Below are 21,663 nucleotides of genomic sequence, written 5' to 3' on the forward strand. Positions count from 1 at the left end.
CCTGCCACATGCAAAAAGCTATATAAGCCAGGTGAGTGACAACACTGTGGTTCTTCACTGACTCCCCACCCAAGAAGACTCGTGGAAACACCTAAGGAACAAAGACTGAACTGGGACCCAGGCTAAAGGGGGAACCCATCACAGTCATAATCAAGCCATTCCTATGATACAGTTCAATTTTGATAAACTGGCAAATTCCAACAAAACATTTCTTCCAGCCAGCTCTACTCATTTCTTCATCTATATTTTTATTTTTTTAAGGACTGACAGTGGACTCTGTGCTCTACAAGACACAAAAGAAGAATATAGTCCCTGATATGATGAGCTTGCAATCAAAATATGCTGTGGAATGCAGGCAATTACCTTTACTTACCTCACAGACAGTATTGCGAGACAAAAGTAGGGGTTCCCAAACCCTTTGGCCTCTCAGCTGGAAGGCACTATACAAGAGCGAAGGAATTAATGTTCTACTTCAATAGCAAGTACTGGTGGGGATTCAGTTCAGCACTCTTTCTTCCCGGGACATTTAATAGTCGTGGTAACACAAGAACAATTTCTTGTTTTTTCCCTTTGGAGTATTGGGACATTCCCCCAAATATTATCCCCTAAACTCTTAAAATGGCTTTGCCCAGGAACACTGAGATAAGATAAGAACAGTACATGCTGACTACTAAAGAGTATTTTGTGCAGGTTTGTTGGTGAAACATTAGAAACTGTGTTATCCTACACAGTTGCCAACTTTCACGCGGTAAATAAGCACCTGGACTTTCACAATAATCCAAAAATCAAGCTAATCCCATTTCAAAACAAGGACAAAACAAGCCAGTCCCTAAGAACCCCAACACTCTATGGCTCGATCCCCCCGGCGTGCAGTCTGGGACTGTGGTGGGCCCGCTGCGCACCCTTGACTCTCTCCCCCGCCTTGCCCCTGCTTGCCCCCCACCTTGCCCCTGCTTGCTGGGAGCTGATCAAAAAAAAAAGAAGCAACAAGCTACAAGCCAAACAAGCTACAAGCCAACAAACAAGCCAACAAGCAACTAGCAACAAGCCAATTAAGCCAAAAACAAGCCCAATTTCTGCGTTGTTGGGTTTTATTTGTTTTGCGGGTTTGGCATGTCTGTTATCCTGCTGAGCAGTGCCTCCTCTTCCTTCCGTTTTATTAAATATAGGCTACCAAGTATACCAGGCACCTGTATAACCAAGAAAAGGCATGTCTGATTCATAATCAACTATGATATTTAGTACCACAGTTACTTACCAGGACCTTGGTAAAAAAACTGCTGGATCTAACTTACACACACTTACTTAGTGTAGGTTCTCGAGCAAGGAGAAGACAGCTGGAACTCTTGAAGAATCTGATGCTGGCTTGCTGTGATCCCAAGAAAGTCACTTACTTCTCTATAGCTTAGTTTGCTTATCTGTACAATGAGATAATGCTTCTGATCTACCTCGCAGTCATGTTGTGAGACTTCTTGGAGATCTTTGGATGAGAAGTGCTTTGAAACTGACAGATTTGGGAGCCTACAATATCTGCCTGATACTGTAGTTATTTCCATTATGAAGCCTCTCATATTGTTTTCACCTCTTTTATGGCCTATTTCATAGCCTGTTCTGATGAGCTGGCATTGTCTAATACCTCTTTTATTGCTCTAAAGTTTCATGTCTCCCCCTCAGTACTGCTGTCTTATTTCTTCCTCACAAACTGCTTGTGAATTGCCTTGGCAGATAAGTCAGCCAACTGATAAATACTCTCAGAATAAGGTTTATGGTTCACCGGACATCAGCTCATGCTGTCAGAGCTGATAACCTTCAGTTGGGAAAGTTAACAACAATTTCACAATTGCAATCATTGACCTACTGTACTGTATGTGTTACAGTTTTATAGAGTGCAGCCAGAATGTTCAGCCTGGCAGAGATAAGTTGAGACATTGTAGTGAAATTTCATCCAAGATGACTAGTGGCTATGAAATCTGAGTAACCAAGTCAATGCAACATATCACATCGGAGAATAAAACCCCTTATTTCCAAGTAAGCCAACAAGTGTTGCAGAACAGTGTAGTTTAATGGATGGGGCATTGGAATGGGATTCACAGAACCTGGATTCTATTTCCAGCTCTGCCTGTTGCCCCTTTTCCCTTCCCACCCTTTGTCTGACTTGTCTATTTAGATGGCAAGTTTAGAAGACAAGATAGGGTCTATCTCTCACTATACTTTTATATACTTTCACCATACTTTTGCCAACAGAGATTTCTGATCTGTATCTCATTTCTATGATAAATGATTTAAAAATGTAGTCATCTCAAAGCCATTTGGCTGTGCATGTAACTGCCCCATGGAAACTCACCCTTACTATGGTTACATTTGTCCCACTCCTTACAACTCTTGGTTACACCTGCCTGTCTTGTTTTAATTAGACTGTAAGTATTTAGGGGCAAGAGCTGCACTCCGTTTTTGTACAGTACCTAGCATAATGGGGCCCTGATCCTCTGGGAGTCCTCTAGATGCCATGGAAATAATAATGTCAGCTTCAAAGATTAAGAAAATTAGTAGAGCTGGTTGAAAATTTGCCAGAGGAACATTTTTCTGTTGGAGAATGCTCATTTGTCAAAATAGAAACTTCTGGTTGGAAGGTGTCCGTTCCAATAAAATTTCATTTTGAAACCATTATTTTGTCAAAAAGGGCATTTAGGTAAGGTCAGAAAGTTCTGTTTTGATATTTTCGGAATGGAACATTTACATTTTTCATTTCAGTTCGGTTTGAAATTTTTGAAATTTTATACTATTAAAAAAGTCAAAATCTGAATGAAATTTTTGATTTTCTCCAAATGAAACGTTGCAATGGATTCAAAACAAAATTTTCAAAAATGTTGTTGTGCAGGAAATTAAGAAATTCTTTGCTTTTCATTCCAAAGTGGAACAAAAACAAATTTAGAAATCATAACATTTCCAGCAAACCTGAAATTCTGGTTCTCTAGAAATTAGAAAGGAGACAAAGATGCTTGGGGACAGGAGAGGGATTCCTAATCTGAGACCGTCTGTGTTATTTGGACATAATTCACCGCGTTACGGTAGTTCCACTGGCTTGAAGCAAGACGTGCCGCACATTAACCCTTCATTACCAAAGGCAACTGCCACTCTCTGCGGTGCAGGGATTTTATGATGTTAAACCCAAGCTACTTCAGACTTCAGTAATGACACATGCCCTTTGGAATACCTTGGGAAGCATGTGGTGTATAGAGTTTTCTCAGCATCCTCTCTATACCATTCACTGGAGCCAGAGTAGTGGATGGAAAAGGGGAAAAACCCATAAATGTTAATGCAGGCTAAGGCTATATCAACATTTGCCCATTTTCTCTGCAGAGTCGAGGACAATGAGTAATCTCTGCCCTTCCCCCAATTTCTGCCACATTCTCCTGCTGCCCATAGTGTGCACACACAGCCTTATGAAGGGCTCTCTTTATGGGACGAGGGAGTGGGTGGGTGGATGAGGAGGAGAATACAGTGCCATGGAAGTGGCTTAACACCGTCTTCACAGTGTAAAGGGAGATCTGCACAAGAAGGGAAGTTTTCCAGCCCCTGATCAGGCCCTATTTTTGTTCTCATGGCCAGAGTAATGGTCCCATTGGTCTCCTTGTATCTCTGGGTCTTTCATCTTTAGCCCATTTTCTTGCTGCAAGATTTCCTTCCACTGAGCATCTTTTTAAACTTTCCTTTTCCAGGATCTCTGGTTTCACTGCCTGACCCACATCAGCACTCTTAGCAGGCTCTCCAAGAGGGATCAAGAACTTGAACATCTTCCTCCTCTTTCTCCCCTCATGGCTGCTAATAGAGTTATCAGGTGAAACGTGTAAAACCTGTTTCACAAAGCAGTGCCCCTGCGTGTGCCCTTCTGCAGGGGGTCTATGTATCTCTATGTATTGAGCTAGTGGTTGGAAAGATGTGATGAGCCAATGTTACTAACCTCGACCTCCACCCCCAAGAGGAGAAGGCGGGTGGTGGTGGTCGGGGACTCTCTCCTCCGGGGGACTGAGTCATCTATCTGCCGCCCTGACCGGGAAAACCGAGAAGTCTGCTGCTTGCCAGGGGCTAAGATTCGTGATGTGACGGAGAGACTGCCGAGACTCATCAAGCCCTCGGATCGCTACCCCTTCCTGCTTCTCCACGTGGGCACCAATGATACTGCCAAGAATGACCTTGAGCGGATCACTGCAGACTATGTGGCTCTAGGAAGAAGAATAAAGGAGTTGGAGGCGCAAGTGGTGTTCTCGTCCATCCTCCCCGTGGAAGGAAAAGGCCTGGGTAGGGAGCGTCGAATCGTGGAAGTCAACGAATGGCTACGTAGGTGGTGTCGGAGAGAAGGCTTTGGTTTCTTTGACCATGGGATGGTGTTCCATGAAGGAGGAGTGCTGGGCAGAGACGGGCTCCATCTTACAAAGAGAGGGAAGAGCATCTTTGCCAGCAGGCTGGCTAACCTAGTGAGGAGGGCTTTAAACTAGGTTCACCGGGGGAAGGAGACCAAAGCCCTGAGGTAAGTGGGAAAGCGGGATACCGGGAGGAAGCACAGGCAGGAATGTCTGTGAGGGGAGAACCCCCAACCTCAGGACAGCGCATCTCATGCCTTCCAACCAGCGGAGTCTCCTTCTGCTTTCTCGCCCCAGACATATCATCTGGTCCACTCTCCGCAACGATACCTGTGGAGAGAACATGAAAGCGGTTAGTTACCTGTGTCTGTGTTACTGGAACCCGGACATTCCGCTTACCTCTTCTGGAGGTCACATGTTGCCAAGCTTCTTCACTGGCCTCTTGGCTCCTCTGTGCAACCTGCTCTATATCTGTAGAGCTTTGTGCCCCTAGAAGCCTATCCTGAGTTTCGTCCAGGAAATCCTCAGTTTTCCGTATGCAACGCAGGGTTGTTATCTGTTGCTCCAGACCTTCAATCTTCTCTTCCAATATGGAGACCAGCTTGCACTTTGTACAGACAAAGTCGCTTCTGTCCTGTGGAAGAAAGACAAACATGGCACATCCAGTGCAGGTCACAACAGCTGAACCCCCCCCCCCCTTCCATATCACCTTCCTACTACAAGCTTCCTCAGAGCAGTTTGCAAGACGTAAGCCTCACTGGGCTCCCTCCAGGCGAACTCCCAGGCAAACTCCTGCTGTGAGCTGCTCTGCTGTCCCCGCTGCTCTGGCTATTTTTAAACAGCCAGGCTTCCCTGTCGCAAACAAACAGACACCCTACTGCCCGCCCCCTGCAGGCTAGCAGCCAATCAGACACTCACTCAGGCTCTCACACTGCCCCCCCAGCAAACACACGCTCCAAGCAAACAAACACAGACTCGGATACTTACCAGTCCCAGGCAAACTCCTGCTGTGAGCTGCTCTGCTGTCCCCGCTGCTCAGCTATCACATCGAAGCTGGGCTACAACACAAACCCAACCCCAAGCTGTCCTTTACATTTACAGGAGATCTGCACAGATAAGTCCCTCCAAATAGTTGACTATTTAAGTGCAGCAGGAGAAAAATCAAGTTGGAAACATCTTGAAAAGTTGAGAATTCGAAGCTGAAATGAACCATCTCTTGATTCCATAATGAAGACCAGCAGCATTATGATTCCATAATGAAGACCAGCATTTGATTTCAGATCAACTTGCTTCAATCCATCATGCTTTCCCTCTCTCCACATCCCCAGGAGGCTGTTCTGTTAGCAGGCTGTATTGACAACTTGGGTTTAGGTTTGAACGAAGCCAGTTTTTATAGCAGCACATGCACGGGGATGCTGCCTAGTCACAGTGTGAATCTCACTAACCTGCTTATCAGCTGTGACAAACAATTTATATTTAAAAAAATTTGTAAATGACTAAATCAGTGGGGGCTCTAAGTAACGTACCACTTAGAGGAGAAGAGCTGGAGCAAATGATTTTGTTCCCATGACTCGTTAGAAGGGCTGATCATGATCTTTGTGGGTTGGAACTTTTCCATTTCTTAATTAAAAAAAAACACAAAAAAGATTTAACTGAATCGTACCACAACCTGACCAACATTTTATTTCTGCCTCCAGTCTTAGTGCTTATAAAAGATGCTCTGATGATTTAACCACATAAGAGCAAATCTCAGTGTGGGAATATTCGGAAAGTGCTGAATTTATTATTGGTATAACAGTAGCCGCTAGAAACGCCTAGCTGCCCAATTATGCTAGGTGTTCTGCAAAGTAAAAGATCATTTGTCTCAAAGATCCTACAGTCTAAATAGAGATTAAGCTTGGAGGACGTAAGAGAGGCATAAAGTGATGACCTTCACACACTGTTCAATGGCAGGGCCAGGAATAGAACTCAATCTCAGCCCAGTGCCCTACCCACTGGATCGTGCTACCTCTTGCTAGATGTTAAGTGAAGATCAAAGGCAGAGGCTAGGGCAGTGGCCTCAAGGGCTGCAGCTAAAATGTTGTGACAAAGTAATGATGAATTGGGCTGATGAAGGCATGGCAAAGGAGGTGTGTGCTACATTCTCTGAATACTATCTGTATGACTTGTGCTCAGTGGATAAAGTTCACCCCCATGCAGACATACCACACAAGGCTCTGTGCACCACTTACTCCCTATTTAAAATGTATCCTGCTCTGGAAAATAACTGTGCAAAAGAGGCATTGGGGAATCACAAGTTGATCATTTTTCATTAACTCCATACCAAATGGGGCCAGTTCACAAGTAAAAAAGACGTTTTGAAATTGAAAAGTTTCCCCCCGCCCCCCCCAATTCTCAGCGCTGCAAGCTCAACCCACAATCTGAGAATCAAGATTCTTGTAAGGTTCTACAGAGTATGCCCTCATAATTACACCTGTACAGTTCCATTGCTTTCAGATTATGCCTGTTGCCTTTAATGGATTTGCACAGGTTTAAGTGATTGGAACACAGTAAATGTCTCTCTCATTCTCCCACCCACCCAACACAAAACAAAGCCTATATTTAGAAACAGACCAATTGCCACATCTTTAAATCAGGACCTATAATGCAATCACACAAACACAGCTACTATCCATAAAATAATAAACCTCCTCTATGGGCAGGGAGTGATGGGGGAAAGCCTTTTAACTTATCTCATCAGTTTGTTTTGCTTTGCCTTCTCAGAGCCTGCTTCCCTGAAGTGACCTTCTGGCTGCAGGACTCCATGGAAACAGAAAGCACAGACCACAGCAATGATATATTTCTATTGTCTGGGACATGGAGAACAGTGCTATGGGGTGGACAGTAAGCCATCACTGTGGATAGAAAATGGGAACTTATTTTCATGACTTTGGAATCAGGTTGCACTTTCATAAGTTCATAGTGCACACTGACAACAAAAGCAGTTTACCCCCCTGGGAACCTGATAGACCCAAGTTGGGTCTATTCTCTCCTGAAAGCCTCCAGTGAAAGTTGGAACAGGGCTTTACCCCTTATCATCTGGGCCTACCCAGAACCAACTTCTCTTAGATTCCCTTGTTCATCTTATTCCTGCAAATGAATGAGTTGCAGAGTTTTCTTTGGGGGGGACTCAGTTCCTGTCTCCTTGACAGCAGACTGATTGCATAGCCCTTTCCATGTTATTGGAATTAACAGAATCTCTCGGAGAAAGCTCACTGCTCCGTCACAGGCAGAACAAGCATGGCCATTTTCCAGAAAACAAACTTGTGCAACATAAATAATTGACAATTTCTTTCAAAGAATATGAACATCTTCCTAACTGCACAGCCTTATGAGGATAGGTCTGACCAGAGAAGATCAGATTTAAACCAGAATGAAATAGTATGATATTATAACAGCATCAGTTACACTGAGCTTGAACATGCCTTTATGGATTCTCTAAGAACTGAATCCTGCATCCTTGGGTGTGGAGGGACCTGCCTGCCATAAAACTTCTGTTGCCCTCCCACATGGGTAAAAGTGGGGAGAGTGACAGGATTTTGGGAGTCCATACATCCCCTACACACCATGGAGGCCAGTTCTCTGCACCCTCTGAGTGCACCCCATCATTCCCCCCACAGGCTGACAGTTACTTGTCCAAAGGGTTTGGTGTAACCTTAAGACTAAATGATGAACAGATTAAAAACCAATAAGCAGGATCTATTTGTGAATTATTTGTTCTGCAAAAGAGGGGCTAACTTTAGATCTATAGCTCTGCTCACTGTACAGATGGGCAAAGAAAAGCACAGAAAGTATAAATAACTTTTCAAAGTCCCCACAAAAGTCTGAAGTACACTGTGAGCTTAGACTAGCATTCCTGCCACTCAGTCCTCTGGTCCAACTACCTGTCAGTGTCTTTGCCAGCTTGACTAACTTTCCACTGCTTTCACACCTTCACATGGGGCCTGCAATAGCTCTTTCTCCTTACACTGGTTTTTACGTATCACCTGCTTTACTAAGTGATTATTCTGTTGACAAGCGAGTATAAAACAACCATCTAAAGCATGAAGATGGAAGAGCATGGAAAATGTATGTGTTTAGAATGCATTTAGTGTGGTGTCTCTTCATTCCTTTAACAGACTGGCTGGTCATACCTGTAACTTGGGGAGAGTTTAGTGCCCAACCAATTAATTCACTTGATACATCTGCTAAACCATCACATCTGCCATTTTGATTCGGAAAATTCTTTTCAGTAAGATCTTTGAGCTCTTACCAGACATTACTTCAAAGGGGTTCACTGCACATTACTTCTGTAGAGAGCATCCAAGCAAGCAAGCAAGCAGTAAATGTATTCTTCTAATTGGTTTGGTAAATGGGGCTTTGTGCAGAATTTGTTTAATCAAGCACCACCAGAATTGCAAAGGCCTTTCAACTTTTTATTCAGAAGATGATGAATCCATGATTTTCTGTCTTCCGAAAGGGAATACAAAACCATGGGCTGATCTGTTTGGATTTATCTACAGTGGCTCAGAGGTTTGTCCTGGCTGCCAGCTTGCTAATGTTGTGAGTATTCAAGACTGCTCATCTCATAAGCGATGCAAATGGGAACCCAACCTGCTGTCTCAATGGGTAGATGGTACAATTTTCTTTGACAGGAATGTTGGCAAGGTGTCCAGCTCCCAAATTTAATCTGATTAACTTTTTTATTTTTATTATAACGTCCATCAGCTATTGACAAATCTATTGGCCTTCCAAATTAAGGACTAAAATAAAATACCAGTTCCTCTAATGGACGATATAGGGTGCAGGCCTTATCTTACTGTCCCTTTGCCCTCCCGCAACAATTCCTTTCTTGATCACAGGCCAAACATTGAAATATACAATAAATTCTTAATTAGAGGACTATCCTGATTAATCATGAAAGGCTAGATGGTAGCATTGTGATTCTTGGTTAGAAGCTTTTAGTCATACTCCCCTTGAACATAGAACATTTTGTTTTGTTTTGTTAAGAAGATGCAGTGATTCAAATCTTCAAGAGTGTGAGAGTGCATTCCATACGTTGCTGCTTTAGGCAGAACTGGCCCCACCTGTTTAGAATTAACCCGCCCAAGTACCTCATCACGTTCACAAACATCAGATGACTTATTTTGTCATGGTCCAATCCTCTTTTCCTTCTCCAACACTGAGCCCAATTTTTAATTTAGCTGTTGCCAGGCATAGCTGCCATTCTTACCTAACGCTGGTACCACTTTTAGATTCAGCTCAGGATGGAAGCCTGCTAGTTGCTTTCCTGACACACATCACTTATGGTGACATACACAAATCCTTCCAGAGTCCAGGGAGACCTGATCTTAGGCTGCACTGAAATAATGTATAGAGAATCACTTAGAGCTGATTGAGAAAGGGATTGAATTGAACCCCAAAAGGGCATTTAGAATTCACAAGCAATGAATTCTGTGCTGAATTCTTTTGAACAAATATGCCTTTCCCTAGCAGAAACCACGGGCTCAGCCCACATCTGCTGCCTTCAGTATTTCTATTCATAGCTTGTACAATTGGGAAATGCAGAAAATCTTGTTTACATGGCCAGAGGCTAAGATAAGGTCAGTTACTCAGCTAGAAACATCCAGACCTTGGAAATGCTCTTATTCTTCCTATTATTGTTTCAATGTTCCACTTTTCTTGTGGTATTAAATCCCACTCTGTCTACTGCTCTGGGAGCGATCGGTCAGGATGGAGGAAGTTGTCTATCACAATGGCAGCCCTAGGTGGGAGGTGTTCCCGCCTTCAGAGGTACCCAGGCAGGGTCCAGCTTTGGCTACTCTTACTCACGGAGTAAGTCACCACTCAGCATGGCAAAAGATAGCCGAATCTGGTTCATTATTAGCCAAGCATTTTGCATCTGTCCCTCATGATCTCTCTTCCTAATTGTGATAAATCCTTCTGAAATTAGCTTTATCGTACCAATGCCTTAGACATTCCCTCTTCCTGTTTCCCCTCCCGGGTAGACAATTCTCCTTCAGTGTTAGGAATTACTATTTAATAACTCAGCTATGTAACTAACATTGGGACCATGTGCATGTTAATATTAAGATAAACAGATCCCTTTCCAAAAATACCATGAAATTTACGGAGGAACATTATGTCAACAATAGCGACAGAACCATGGAGAGGATATTTTCCTTCATGCTGCTGCATGTAGGGGAGATATCTTGGCTCAAGTACACTTTGTAATTTAAGAAAAGGATTATGAGTCCAAGCAACAGCAGTACCAAGCAATTAATGAAATTGCTCTTTTGGGAGGGCTCAGTGTACTCTCTTAAATATGTTGAAAATTACCCACAATTCCTGAAGGGCTCTACGTGGAACAAAAGCCAGAATTAAACTCTGAACTTAATATAATAATGTGGAATAAATCTTGAGGCTGCTAGTCTGCAAGTTCCCTCTACTTCTTGCTTTAAGTTATCATTCTACCTGCAGCATACATCTCTCTACTGCTGCACGACTCACCAGGGGATTATGGATATAACATTTCATTTTAATATTTTATTTCTGCTAATATTTATTTCAAATGTAATATGTTCGAATATCACCACCTCCCCCGGTGATGGAAGACAAGGCAGAACTGGGCTGTAGAAAATACATAATCCCATTCAAAGTAACCAAGTAAAGCTGTGAACCAGCCTTTGTGTCGTTCCAAGCAACAACGGCTCATGTCACTGGCCTACACATCTCAGGAAGAGGGGACAGATCTAAATCAGTGGCTCAAGCTTTCCAGACTACTGTACCTCTTTCAGCAGCCTCATTTATCTTGCATACCCCAACTTTCACCTCACTTAAAATCTTCTTGCTTACAAAATCAGACATATAAATACAGAAGTGTCACAGCACAATAGTACCAAAAAATTGCATGTGTTCATTTTTACCATATAATTATAAAATAAATCAACTGGAATATAAATATTGTACTTACATTGCAGTGTATAGTATATAGAGCTGTATAAAAAAATCATTGCATGAAATTTTAGTTTATATGGACTTCACTAGTGCTTTTTATGTAGCTTGCAAAACTAGGCAAATATCTAAATGAGTTGATGTACCCCCTGGAAGACCACTGTGCACCCCCAGGGATACATGTACCCCTGGTTGAGAACCACTGATACAAAGAATCTCTTCTCGGGGAACACTGAGGCAACAGCCACAGTTCTGCAGCATCATCCCAACTCTCTGGAGAACTGCTTCAGTGGTGTTTGAGGAGGGAATGGAGCAAAAACCAGCTGCTTCCCCTAGCTAAGCTTGTAGATTTTGATTCCAGAATCTGATCAAGAGTTGATGCTGTGCTGGGCCCACCATTCCTCCCCAGAGGCTGTTCCTGAGCAATTGCAGGGGGAGTCAACCATGAGCAGCATAACTCCTGTTGACACTGTGCTGTCTGGTGATTTACACAGTTACAGAGAAAAGGAGTACTTGTGGCACCTTAGAGACTAACCAATTTATTTGAGCATGAGCTTTCGTGAGCTACAGCTCACTTCATCGGATGCATACCGTGGAAACTGCAGTAGACATTATATACACACAGAGACCATGAAACAATACCCCCTCCCACCCCACTGTCCTGCTGGTAATAGCTTATCTGAAGTGATCATCAAGTTGGGCCATTTCCAGCACAAATCCAGGTTTTCTCACCCTCTGCCCCTCCCCCCCACAAACTCACTCTCCTGCTGGTAATAGCCCATCCAAAGTGACCACTCTCTTCACAATGTGTATGATAATCAAGTTGGGCCATTTCCTGCACAAATCCAGGTTCTTTCACCCCCTCACCCCCCTCCAAAAACCACACACACAAACTCAATCTCCTGCTGGTAATAGCTTATTCAAAGTGACCACTCTCCCTACAATGTGCATGATAATCAAGGTGGGCCATTTCCAGCATAAATCCAGGTTTTCTCACCCCCCCACCCCCATACACACACAAACTCACTCTCCTGCTGGTAATAGCTCATCCAAAGTGACCAGTCTCCCTACAATGTTACAGTTACAGAGGTGGACAACGCAAGCACTTAAATATTACCTTATAACACGGGCTACAGACATTATAGGTGAGATTAGTGCAGGTAGCATCTTACAAGCATTCAGTAACATCTAAACACAAAGCACATTTTTGTAATTCCGATACCTCTATCAACAATACTAACAGACAGGTGAGCCAGGCTAATTCCGGCTATGTATTTGTCAGTGGGCCGTTGAGATAAGGCAGGGGCTAGGCATGAGCTGGCACCTGGTTTGCCAGCATCGCATATTCTCAGCAGATCATGGTAAGGTCAAGTTAGTTAAAGATGGAAAACAAAACTCGGATCATTGAGTCCATCCAACTGCATATGCAGCGTGTAGTACCCTGATAATTAACATATCGGATAATAAACAGCCATCGTAACACTCAGCCATCATAAACACTGGTTCAGATTACTCAGTGTTTGCAGAGATCACCCAGAGTTATTTACTAATGAGTTAGAATGAGCATTGTTAATTGTTAAGCAATAAACTACACTACAGGTGAGATCACATTTTAAAATATAACAGATTTATTTGGGCATAAGCTTTCGTGGGTAAAAAACCCCACTTCAGATGCAGGGAGTGAAAATTACAGATACAGTCATAGATATATTGGCACTCCATGCATCTGAAGAAGTGGGTTTTTTATTTACGAAAGCGTATGCCCAAATAAATCTGTTAGTCTTCAAGGTGCCACTGGACTCCACATTGTTTTTGTGGATACAGACTAAAACGGCTACCCCTCTGATATTTTAAAATATGACAGACTAATCATTAATTATATTCACTGAAACTCATGACCAAAATACAGATGATAATAGATACTTAGTTTCCCTTCATAGTGAAAAAAAATAGTACCTAATATTTGATGATCGATATTTTTTGTTGCTCCCCATTTCTTAATAGTTACCATAATCAAATCTGGAGAGTTTGTATATTTGAGCTAGTAGTTCAAGGCTGTCCATTTGTCTGCAAAGTCTGACAAGTGATCAGAGAGTATAACCGTGATTATTCCAAACCTCATTTATCCAGAACGCCCCATTACCGATACAGGGCCATCTACATTCTTATTCTGCACCTTTCATTATGGTATTTGAGTGCCTAAAACAGGGTCACATTCAGAGCTGGGTAAATACTGGAAAAATTTTTTCCCATGAATATTCCAGTGAATTCTAAAGTGAATTCATTTAACAGCATTTGTTTTCATAGAATATATGTGTATTACATTTTGTTCACAAGAAAGTTCATTGAAAGCAGATGCACAAGCTTTCGAATGCCAGTCAGTCTCCTTTCCAATGCATTAAAAAAAAAATAAAAAGATTCTGAGTTAAGGTTTGAGAATCCTTTGGAGTTTCCATCTATGCAGCAATTCGGCCCGGATCAAAAGCCCACGGAAAAGCTCCCATTTGTCCTCAAGCTTATTAATAATTTCACAGGTTTCAGAGTAACAGCCTGAACTTTATTTCTTGAATTATGAACAGAGAGAAGTGTGCTTGTACTTCTCACACCAGTGCAAGTCAAGAGTAACTACTGAAGTCAGCGGAGTCACACCAGTATAAATCTGGTGTCAGAGAGAGGAAAATTGGGCCTTTTGTGTCTATGGTGGTTTTACTAAATTTATCAGCAGATTTTTTATACCATTGACCACAACCTGACATTCACTCATCTGTAGAAGAAACAGAAGTGGGGGAAAAAAGATGTAACACCTCATTTACCCAAAGTCTGATACAAATTTGTATAGTAAGAGGTCAAAGGAGCCCTTCCAATGCAGATAAAGTTGCAGTGTTACGTCCTGATGGCTTCATACACCACTCACTGTAATTTATTTTTAAACAGTTTAATGGAGCATACTGATTTTACGTTCCTGCGTTTGTCCCACTTCCATGTGACAAAGCTGCTGAGTGTTTGACTTCAGCTGATGAACAAAGGAAAGACTGCTAACATTACTGGCTAACAGAATGCTGTGAGACATATCTGTAATCTGCAACTCCCATTGGTGTCAGCAGGAATTGTAGACATGCGTCAAGTGGCAGAACTTAGCTCTGTAGCCTGAAGAAATGCCATTACCTGAATGGTGAGTGCAAACAGTAATGCCTTGGAACTAGAAGCAGAAAGGAAGTTTACTTAAACTAGAGGCCAAGAGGGAGAGAAGGCAACTGATCCTCATCCGGAAGGCAAGACATGGAAAGATGTGCAACCAATGGTCATTCTGTGACATGCCTCCACTTTGACAATAAAGACATCACCACTAGAACTTCCAGGATGCAGTTTGCTTGCCTTGAGAAAAACTATTCTACGCGATGACAACTTCCCCACTAGGGGAAACCATCCCTGACTCTGTTTGCATCCTTATTGTTACCTACATTTTCTTGATTAATTTAGTTCAGTGACAGCACCAGTTAGGCTTTCCCCGTTCCCATCACCACCTGGAATGCTAAAGGAGCCAGGCAGCCAAACAAGTGGTGTTAGTTGGTTTCCATGGTAGAGAGAGTCAACTCTATAAACTAGGGTGAAATTATCTTCTAGTATTTCAGACTCTGACCTTTACAGAATACAGCCCCAAATGATTTTCAGTCAGTGCCTGCTCTGTTTGATGAAGAAGCCCATTCTGAAGGTAAAAAGGCCATTGCATTGAGGCAACTCATTATTCCACTCTTCTGCTCTCTCTTGATAGATAACAATTCTGACCTTTGCTACAGAAATAGGTTGGGGTGTGCAGCAGAAGTTCATTTTGAGTGACACCATCAATGCTTACTTACTCTTCCAGAGACAGGAGACGCGTGGGTGCAGAAAATGCCATCAACAATCCAAGCAGCGTTGCTCACTGAAAATGAGTGGGGAAAATGTGTGATTCTCCCATTTCAGTAGGCAGGGCTAAACCCTTGAAAAGCTGGCCCTGTGAGCTTCCTGGCAATATCAACGGGTCTAGGACAAAACCATGCCGTTCTGTCTAATGAAGCAAGAGCAATTTGGGAATGAAAACAATGAGAGTTGCTGGGTGCTAAGCACCGAAGTGACCGGATTCTAGGTGCTGAAATGGAAACTGAACTCTTTGAAAAGCTAGCCCCAGTTAAAGATAGTGAGTATTTGAAAAGCTTGTTGTAATTAAATGAAGGAAATTCAGTATGCGAAAGTACCTTGTGTTAATGGGCTCACAAGAAATGTACTAACTATGTTAATGTTCAGATGGTCCTTATTTGGAAAAATCAGTCTGAAGACTAATGATCAGTTCTTGATTTCATTCATTTTGTTAATTTTAATTCTAAGGTCATTTGATGTGGTGTTAAGGATGGTAATCTGTTCTGGTTTGCGCCAGATTTTTTTTTTTGCCCAGTCGGGCAGATAAATGAAATGCAAAAGTCTGAGCAATCCATTTTGCCAAGATTCACAGATTACCAACCATATGAATCTACACTTAGGAGAGTCAGATGTATACACATTCGCCAGTGTTCAGCTATTTCTGCTGAAGCTCCAGTCAGTCTATGCAGCTCATCAAAGGCATCTCTGGAGTGCTGTTGGTCATCAGTACATTTGCAATCTCCATGAAAGAAAAGAATTTCACTGCATTGTAAGCCCATGCATGGGTCAAGAAAAGTAAATACAATTCAATTTGGACACCATGCTGCTGTCCAAAGTTGGTACAGCCAACATTGCTGAGATCTGAGTAACTGCTTTCCTGCATTTGAAGCTTTTTCATTAATGACTTTGAAGGTCGTCAAATAGAGTAATATACAGTGACGCCATCAGGAGCAGTAATAGAATCAATAAGCTAAGGATCCTTGCTACTAATAAGGTCTTTGGCCTTTTGGAAATAATTATTTATAATCACTCTGTGATGTTTGTGCTATCTGACTTCAGGGAGCATTGGCACAGAGTATGCTGGGTGCGAGCCTCAACTACCATAAATGGGTATAGCTGCACTGACGTTACAATTTCCAGTGACACAGAAATCAGTGGGTCTTCTGCACCCACTTACACCACCTGAAGAGCTGGCCACTTATGCTCTCATTAGGCCACTGTTTAGCACACTGTCCCATTGGTCCATTGTTTAGTGCATTCTATCTCACTGGTAAACAAACAAACATGGACCAAAAAACACCCCATAACAACCACAAAACTCCCACCTCATTCTATTCAATTCTAGCTCCTGGAGAGGAAAAGCTGGCAGAGTTTACCACCCAAGTGGTGAAGCTATGAGCTACCAACTGTTTCATTCCAATAAGAACATAAGAACGGCCAGACTGGGTTAGACCAAAGGTCCATCCAGCCCAGTGTCCCGTCCTCTGACAGTGGCCAATGCCAGGTGCCCCAAAGGGAGTGAACAGACAAGTTATCATCAAGTGATCCATGCCCGGTCACCCAATCCCAGCTTCTGACATCTGATGGTCCCCTTCATTTCCCCAGCATCAGGGGGCAAGTGGTACTGAACAGAGAGGGCAATAAACTGAAGAATAACTTTTCCTTTAAAAAAGTTATTTAAAAAAAAATCAAATCCTTAATGCCAACAAGACCCATTGTAGCTGCCCTCCACCAGATAGCGATTGGCTGCTCACTAAGCACAGTTAATTATAGCATCTCTGCCAGTTTTTAATCACACAGATAAAAACCATTAAGGCAGCCACCATTCAGTACTGCATAATTCATACAAGTTCATTTTTCTTATGAACACTGCATTTTTATCTGCTGACTACGACACTGCTTCGAGTCCAATCTCTTTAGAAAGGAATTATAAGCAGGCAGCTATTTTGCAGAACTTTAACAGCTAAACATTCACTTGCTCACTAGGATAAGTGGATCCATGACGATGTTGCCCTGTAGCCAGACAACACCAGCACGATCACTTCCAAGCATTTAGGAACACAGGATTCATGTTCTTAAGTCATTTAGTCTTAGAAATACTTCAGAAAATTCCAACCGCCCACCCCACCTGTTGTCATGGTGAACTTGCCAAAAACTCTTCTCTATAGAGATGCATGGATTAGTTGGGAGGTCACCACATTATCCTATGGGACCCCAGAGTATTTCTTTCCCAATGAATTCACCCTGTTTTCCTTCCTGTCCGTGGAGTCACTTACAGAGAAAGACCAAGGGAATAGGATAGAAGGATTTTGGTGACTGCAGCATGCTCCAGGAAAACCGACACATGGACATCATCTGCTTGTATGCATCAAAATCACTTAACGTTTAGCCAGATGTGTGTGAGGTGCAACATTCAGTCTCATATCTAGATTCTGAACAGGCCAAAATTCAGGAACTGTTATTCAAAGGCCCATGATAGACACTTAGCCATAAATGAGAGCCGCATCCAGGGTTCGGGGCAGGCCTATCTCTAGTTTTTTCTGTATCCATTTTGACTTAAATATGAGTAAAATGAAGCAACAAGAACTACGAAGCCCTGTTTTTTGCTTTGGCCTCTTTTTTGTTCTGTTCCTGCTGCTGCTCACTTGTTTTCATCTCTGTGGGCCGGAGACAGTCACAGCATCAAATGGATCAGATTCAACGGCTAAGCGATATAAAATGGAAGGAACCAAGGTAAAATTCAAATGGGGAGGGCAAACTTTTTGGCCCGAGGACCACATCTAGGAATAGAAATTGTACAGTGGGCCATGAATACTCACAAAATTGGGGTTCGGGTGCTGGAGGGGGTGAGGGCTCTGGTTGGGGGTACAGGCTATAGGGTGGGTTTGGGGACGAGGAATTTGAGGTGTAGGAGAGTGCTCCGGGCTGGGACTGAGGGGTTCAGAGGATGGGAGGGGGCTCAGGGTTGGGGCAGGGGGTTGGGGCACAGGGGGAGGCTCAGGGGTGCAGGATCTGAGCGGCACTTACCTCAAGTGGCTCCTGGAAGCAGCGGCATGTTCCTTCTCCGGTTCCGACGCAGAGGCGCGGCCAGGCAGCTCTGCACGCTACACTGTCCACAAGCACCACCCCTACAGCCCCCATTGGCTCTGGTTCCCAGCCAATGGGTGCTGCGGGGGCGGCATTTGGGATGGGGGCAGCGTGCAGAGTGGAGCCCCCTGGCTGCCCCAATGTATAGGTGCAGGAGGGGGGCTATACCACTGCTTCCGGGAGCTGCATGGAGCAGTCCCCGACCCTGCTCCCCGTCTGGAGCCCTGGACGGGAGCCATGCTGCTGCGTCTGGGAGCTCTGTGGTGCAGCCCCCGATCCTGGTTCCTGGCTGGAGCACCGGAGTGGGGCAAGCCCCAGACCCCATTCCCCAGCTGGATCTCGAGGGCTGGCTAAATTATATAACGAAAGTCCACCCCCTCCGAGATATACCAGTCCAAAGAGACAAACATACGAAATCCACAGAGTCTACATCTCAGTTGCAAGTGGGGCCCAGCTGCTCTGTCCTGAGAGTCTGGTCTCTCTTTCACTCAGACTCTCTTATAAAGCCCTCTGGCTCAGTTTTCAGCCCTTCCCAGGTTCTTTTCCGTCTCTCCCCATCAATCCCCCCGGGCTCTGTTGGGTCACTCCCTGCTCTTTTGCTGAGCAGCAACTATAGGGCTTCCTTTTCTCCCCTCTTTCCCCACCAAGACAACTTTTTCCCCTGGAAAGAGAACATCTTACTCTCCCCCAAGGCCTCTTATCTTTCCCGAAGAAGTCAAGTTACATGACCTTACTGCATCTTACCACCAGGGAGTGAACTAACTGTGTCACAGGCAGGGCTGAGGTTTACTTCTCTTAAAGTGAATGCATCCGATGAAGTGAGCTGTAGCTCACGAAAGCTTATGCTCAAATAAATTGGTTAATCCCTAAGGTGCCACAAGTACTCCTTTTCTTTTTGCCAATACAGACTAACATGGCTGCTACTCTGAAACCATTCTTCTTAAAGGGCCACCAAGTGACCCTCCTATTTATGACACCCTTTACAACTAGGAAAAGCTCCCAGTCAACATCCTTCAAGTCTCTCAACATTCACCTCCACCAGGACACATACAGGAAGCTGCAACCTCATGATGTGTAGACCCGTGGCAAATTATGATCGCTGCTATTGACTGGGTCCCTCTCTCAACCGTGGCCCATTCATCGACCAGTTATGCCTTATCTTTTAGGCTCTAAACATTTTGTGGGAGGGGCCGTTTATTATGTTTTAAGTACCTAGCACAATGGGACACAACCCATTTTTGAATTTAGGTGCTACTGAAATATAGAAGTTAAATAATAATAAATCTAGGGCTCTGGGAGCAGAAGAGTCACAGAGTGCTCATTGAAGTCAACTGGAGAACTCTCTCTCTTTGCAGACAAAGACAATGTATGGGATTCGGTACACTTCTCTAGGCAGCATAATGCCTGCCTTTGACAGTTAACACCCTATCACTCTAGAGCAAGAAAAACAAGCCAGCCCCAACCACATCTGAAGGTAGTTTACAAACATGATTCTAAGATGCACTTGGCTGCGGAGTGGACTGGGCTTTGCGGGCGGGGGGGGGGGGGGAGGAGGGAGGAGGAGGAGGGGGAAAAACATACCTGGAGCTGTGATAAAGAGGTAGCAAATCCCTACTTTTTTACTGGCTGGTGTTCAAAGACTCATTAGGCCTGAGAGTGAAATACAGCATCTTGATTTCAAAATACTTTATCATACAAAGTATTTCTCAGGCCAACTCAGTAGCAGTCTTACAAGGAGAGGCAAAGTTATCCAACTTATTCCGAACAGTGACCTCATTCCTAGGAAGAGCAGCAGTTGAGGTAAATTACTGCTTTTTTGTATGTGGTAATGATGCTGCCAAAAAGGAGGATGTATTTTATTACCTACAATTCCTCCAGGATTTTTTTGGGGGGGATCATCTTTCTGCTGAGTAGATGCCAATCAAAGCTACTAGAGGGACCTGTTAACAATGACTTTTTAAAAGTAACATGGTTTTGGTGTGTGAGTCATATAAGAAACTAGCATTTTTGTGGAGTTCATTTTCATGTAATAAATCCACTGCCACGACAGAACTTGCTGCCACTACAAACTTCATTTCTTCTTTCCAGTGTTGCAAGGTGGCTAAATCATGAAGGCCATTTTTTGAGAGTTCTGGGATGTGCTAGTCATCTAGTACACAGTGATTTAGGAACGAGACCATGAGATTACAACCTGATTACAAGAAAAATGAATTTTCCAAAGTAGCCCTTGGAATAGTGGTCTGGGATCTTCCAGCAGTTAAAACTAATGACAAATTGATTCACTCTTACTAAGGGGTTTTTAGGACTGTTAAGAAGATACATACTCTGATGCCACCTGCTACTCCCATGGCTGTCACTGTGAGAAAAATGGACTTCCTACAGAGGGCCTCCCAGACTGTGATACATGTACGACTGGTGCTATATGAGTCTGATGTTTTACCGATTCACTTCACAATCATTATTTAAGTAGGTGGTACGTGACCCAGCAAAGTCTGGAACAGTGCTCTAGCCGTAATGTTTTAACAGGCTATATACCAGATTTAAAATACTTTGGTTCTCAGGGTAGAACCTCAGATCTAACCTTGGGAGCACTGATGCTGCATCTCAGCCTTCTGAGGTAAATCAGTTTAGTTTCTGGCAGTTTACTAAGTGCGAGTCTTATGGACAAGAGATGAAAAACCACGAGTCTATTTTCTCAACAGGGAACTTAAAAACAGTCTTTTTCATAATAGTTCTGTTTGTCTCAGTCTTTGGCCAAAAGTTTCCCTCTGCCCATTGTTGTTCAATGTGCTTTGAACACCAAAATGCTGCCCACATCTCCAGGCATCACAGCACTTAACTGAAGTTAAGAATAAAGAACATATAAATTACCATACTGGGTCAGAACAATGGTTCATCTAGCCCGCCAGTGTCCTGTCTTCTGAGAGTGGCAAGTGCCGGGTGCTTCAGCTGCAATGAACAGAACAGGGCAATTATTGAGTGATCTACCGCCTGATGTCCAGTTCCAGCTTCCAGCAGTCAGAGGTTTAGGGATGTCCAGAGCCTGGGGTTGCGTCCCTGACCATCTTGGCTAATATCCATTGATGGACCTATCTTCCATGAATTTATCTACTTTTTTTTAAACCTAGTTATATTTTTGGCCTTTGGAACATCCTCTAGCAATGAGTTCCACAGGTTGACTATGCATTGTGTGAAGAAGTACTTCCTTATATTTGTTTTAAACCTGCTGCCTACTAATTTCATTGGGTGACCCCTGGTTTTTGTGTTATGTGAAGGGGTAAATAACATTTCCCTATTCACTTTCTCCACACCATTCATGATTTTATGGATCTCTATCATAGCTCCC

At 43.4% G+C, this 21,663-nt stretch overlaps 1 long non-coding RNA gene across 1 annotated transcript in view; it reads right to left on the bottom strand.

Annotated features, from left to right (window-relative positions):
• The window catches only part of LOC311531128, a 36,562-nt gene extending 15,294 nt beyond the window's left edge, over positions 1 to 21,268 (bottom strand). Inside the window, exon 1 of the long non-coding RNA XR_014714144.1 lies at positions 21,189 to 21,268. This is a non-coding gene — a long non-coding RNA (uncharacterized lncRNA). The remainder of the gene's footprint in view (positions 1 to 21,188) is intronic.
• Between the last annotated feature and the right edge of the window lie 395 nt (positions 21,269 to 21,663).

Source organism: Lepidochelys olivacea (genome assembly GCF_965140295.1).
Source record: "Lepidochelys olivacea isolate rLepOli2 genome assembly, chromosome: 14".
NCBI lineage: Eukaryota > Metazoa > Chordata > Testudines > Cheloniidae > Lepidochelys > Lepidochelys olivacea.